This window comes from Leucopleurus acutus (assembly GCF_964270905.1).
Source record: "Leucopleurus acutus genome assembly, chromosome: 4".
Lineage (NCBI taxonomy): Eukaryota > Metazoa > Chordata > Mammalia > Artiodactyla > Delphinidae > Leucopleurus > Leucopleurus acutus.
In genome coordinates this window covers 3,293,043-3,297,716 of record NC_139146.1, presented here as the reverse complement: position 1 = coordinate 3,297,716, position 4,674 = coordinate 3,293,043, and positions in this window count along the sequence as shown.

The window sequence follows — 4,674 nt, the reverse complement described above, 5'->3', positions numbered from 1 at the left end:
TGCAAAACTGGACAGGGTGAAGTCCTCTTCCGGTGAGAGAGACGGGGCCCACTGAGCCCCCCAGGACGCGGACTTAGTTATAAGGAGCAGCAGGACCCCCTGGGAATCCGAGGCTGGAGTCACAGCCCAGCTGAGCCCCGTATGCAATGGAGTTGCGTACTCTTCTCTCAGGAGATGCGCTGTCTTTGGGGGAGTCTGTCCCTCCCAGCCCTCGGTGGGTGGGAGGTGCAGTGGGCTTCTCTCTAAACCACGGTCCCGGGATGTCCCAAGAGGACACCTGCTCTGTTCCCTGTTCCCGCACGGCCTTTATTGCTTCCATGTCGCGCTCGTTGCGGTGCGTGGGCTTCTCGTTGCTGTGGCTTCTCTTGTTGTGGAGCCCGGGCTCTAGGCGCGCGGGCTTACACTAGTTGTGGCACGTGGGCTCAGTAGTTGTGGCACACAGGCTTCAGTAGTTGTGGCACACGGGCTTCAGTAGTTGTGGCACATGGGCTTCAGTAGTTGTGGCACACGGGCTTCAGTAGTTGCAGTGCACAGGCTCAGTAGCTGTGGCTCGCGGGCTCTAGAGCGCAGGCTCAGTAGTTGTGGCACACGGGCTTAGTTGCTCCGCGGCATGTGGGATCTTCCCGGACCAGGGCTCGAACCCGTGTCCCCTGCATTGGCAGGCGGCTTCTTAACCACTGCGCCACTAGGGGAGCCCAGGTGGGAAGGTTTTGAGCAGCCTCCAGGTGCCAGGATCTGAGCTACCTCCTCAGGGTCTGTTGATGAGCGAGAATGGTCCCTACCCGCCCAGACTGTGCTGTTTGGAGGGGAAGTGGCCGGTGAGCAGAGCTCTGGAAGGATGCTCAAGGGTCCACCAGGCAAAGAGGAGGCGTTCTCTCCTCTTCCCCCAACTCTGGCTGCAGCATCCGTGCTGGTGCCGGCCGCCTGTCTTCTTAGAGAGGTCCCCACTGCTGACCCCTGCACTCTCTTCTCTCCACAGAGGCCAGCCCGGCATGCCGGGCCCTTGGCGCTGAGTCCACTGCGTCATGGAGGGCCCGACGGGGAGGAGGCCCGTGGGGCCCCCGGGAGGCAGCGGTGGCCGCGAGGTCCAGAGAGCAGGAGCGAGTGCATCAGCCGTCTGGGGGCGAGCAGGGCCTGAGGAGGCCAAGGCTACCGTGGGAAGCGGTGAGTGCGGCGTGTGTGTCCACCCTGCCGTCCACTGCACCCAGGGTGCCGCTGGACGCCTGCACTGTCAGTGCTTGTGTTGAAGGAGGATATGCCCAGTGAGCATTTACGACAGATGGGGGCCCACCTGGTGCTTCTCCAGGGCGCGGCGGAAGGGGCAGGGGTCGGAACCTCTAGAAATGCAGCTTTGGGTGCCCACAGTTCTGCTTTGTCCCTGGAGGTGAGTCCCGGGGATTCCTCAGGACGGGGCGTCCCTCATTCTTCCAGGAGGGCAAACCAAGGCCCAGGGAGGGGAAGGAAGCAGGGCCTGGGCCAGGGCCCGGGCAGGATTACTTCCTGAACAGCGGAGGATGAGGGGTGTGACCAGGGCAGAGCCGTCTCCCACCCGACCTGCCCATGTGCGCGCAAGAGGGGCTGTGCCGGGAGCAGGGCTGGGCCATGTGACGTGGAAACCCGAGGGGTGGCCTAGGAGATCTCCAGGACCCTTCTCCCTAACTTCTTGGGTCCTGGAGGCGAGGAAGGAAGGGCGGGGGGAAGGCTGAGGTGGGCCCAGGCCCCTCCCCGAGCCCGGGACAGCCTGTCCTCCTGTCCCTCCCTGGGCTTCCCTTCGTCACACCGTCACCTTCAGTCTGGTCACCTGCTTAGTTGCCTGCAGGGCTCAGCACATAGCAGCTGAGCACATGTTGGAATGACGAAGGATCGATGCTTTGGGAGAATGGAAACAAAACCTCATACTCGGTGCCTGGCCCAGAGCCTGACGCCGTGCACGCTTGGCGATTAGAGGTATTTTTACACCTTGGCGATTAGCGGAATTTTTACATCTTGGCGATTAGCGGAGATGGGAAAGGTCGGGGTGGCCTCATGGGTGCTGACACCTGCCTGGCCTGGGGATCCCTCTGGGCCGGGCGCCCTCCAGAGCTCGCCAGCACGCCACAGAGGAGCTGGGTTCCGCCGGATGCATGGGGGCCAGACCAGCCTCCCGCACGGCAGCCCAGCCCCGGAGGGGCCGTGAGTCCTAGAGCACGGGGATTCCTGCCGTCGGCGCTGCGGCCGAGCCAGAGGCATTCTGACCGTGTTGCCAAGTGTTTCCTGCCCCACAGCGCAGCTGGCATTGGCTGGCATTGGGGTGGACCTGTGAGCCCAGGCAGCGGGGTCTGGGAGCCCCTCCTGTCTTCCTGGGCTCTCTGGCCCCGAGTAGCCAAGTGGCCAGTGGACTCTCACCCCATCCACCCAGAGCCCCTTCCCGTTTCAGCTTCTTTTGCAAATTGACAACAAAAGTCACAAGGAATAATATAAATAATTCCCACGTACCCCACCCGGGTTCCTCAAATGTTGACATTTTACTGCGCTTGCCTTCTGTCTTTCTGCATTCACAGATCTATTTATATTTCAGGACAGTTTAAGAGTAAACTGCAGACACGATGCCCCTTTATCCCCCAGTGCTCTGGCGTGTGTGTTTTCTCAAACCAGGACCTGCCCGTACAGAACCATTGTGCAATTTTTTCAAACTTCCAACTCTCCTGGTTTAAACAACACCATTATCTAATCTGCAGACGGACCTCACTCCCATCCTGCCATCTGTCCCCGTAATGTCCTTTCCACCAAAGAAAACCCTGGTCAGGCTCTGCGTTCTGTGGCCACGTGCCTGTGGAGCTTTATAACCTGGAGGTTGATACTTTGAAGATTCTGGGCCAGGTATATTCTGCAGAACGTTTGGGTACAGCTCAGTTCAAGCGTGGCTGTTTTTTCAGGATTGCAGGCAGGCACTCTGGGCAGAAATACCGCAGAAGTCTTCGGTTCCTCTCCATGCGGCCGACCAGGAGACCTCGATGTCCATTTGTCTGGTCCCTGGTGACGTTCACGGCTCACGTCCATCACTTGATTAAGGAGATGTTTGACAGCGTACATGTCACTGTCAACGTCACCCTTCTTCCCTTTGTCATGAGTAAGGAGCCCGTGGGAAGATACTTGGGGACTTGGTGACTAGCCGGTTCCTCTGGTCCTAATCAAGGACTAGTTTTATCATCCGTGCAAGGTTCTTGACTGAAATCATGACATTACGATGGTTGCTAAGTGGTGACTTTCTAATGCTGCGTTCTTTTGACATTTGTTAATGGACCTTCCACTGAAAAGAAGAGCTGTCCCCTCTCCCCAGGTATTCATTGATTTATTTTAGCGTGGGTGGGCTCAGAGGTCTTTATTTCATTCTCTGGACTCTACCAGTTGCTGTCATTATTTATTTTGTTGTTCATATTGCCCCCGATTTGGTCTTGTGATGCACCTCCAGCATCCTGTGAGCACATCCTACTTTCTGGGACAAAAAGAGGCTCACATCTCATCTCTGCTCTCCCTGTCGCAGCCCTGGAATCGGCCGTTCCTCAAGGAGCCCTGGCTTCTCAGGGGGAGGACGGAGCTTAAAGCCGAGATCTGGGTGCCGTGCCCTTGTTCGGATTTGACAGGCATTTCTGAGCCCCCGCTCTGGGGATGCAGAGCAAGGAAGGGCTGGAAATGGGCTCTGACCACACAGGCTTAGGGCTGGCATAACGTAGGTGGGGAGAGAGCAGAAATGAGCCTATCGTTTTGCACGGTCCAGGGCCAACGTGGCAGCATTGTGCCCACGGCTGAGCGGTGCTTCCCCGGGGTGAAGAGGCTGCAGTGAGGTTCAGCACCGTCTCTCGGAACCACAGGTGTTTCCAGATCAGATCCCCTTTGATCTGAAGGCCCTGATTGCTCATCCCATTGTACAGATGAGGACCGAGCAGGGCAGAGACGCGTGTGTGCGTGGAGGGGCCTGGCCAAGATGCAGACTGGGAGCTGGCTTCCCGGCTGGGGGCTGGGGGCAGAGACAACCAGCAGAGGACCGGCCTCACAGGCCAGTCAAAATCAGGATGCAGCCCCATCTGCCACAGACCCCGAGTTCCCCCTGGGCTGTCACCTGTCCTCTGCGGTCAACAGAATAAAGGCCCCCAAAGAAGTCCACATTCTAGTCCCCAGAACCTGTGCACACACACACGTTACCTCCGCGGCCAAAGAGACTTTGCAAAGGGGATTAAGGATCGTGAGACGGGAAGATTATCCTGGGGTCAGAGTCACAGAGAGGTTGGAGATGCTGTGCTTTGGGGATGGAGGAGGGGCCTCGAGCCAAGGAATGCGGGGCCCCTCTGGAAGCTGGAGAAGCAAGGACACGGATTCTCTCCTGGAGCCTCCAGAAGAAAGGAACCAGCCCTGCCCACATCTTGTTTTGTCCCAGCAAGACCCATCTCAAACCCCAGAACAGCAAGATAACACTGTGTCGTTTCCAGAAGCCTCTAGGGTAGGGTAATTAGTAACGGCACAGTAGGAGACTCATAGCCTCCGACCTTGTTGGGCTTTATGACCCTGGAGGAAGGGTGTGAACGGTGGTTTATAGGGGTGTGGACATACCTTTCTTCTGGAAATACCTGAGGGCTGGCGCCTGTAGCTGAGAGTTGCCTGTTTTCACCTTAATCACAGGATCCTGCTCTGTTACAG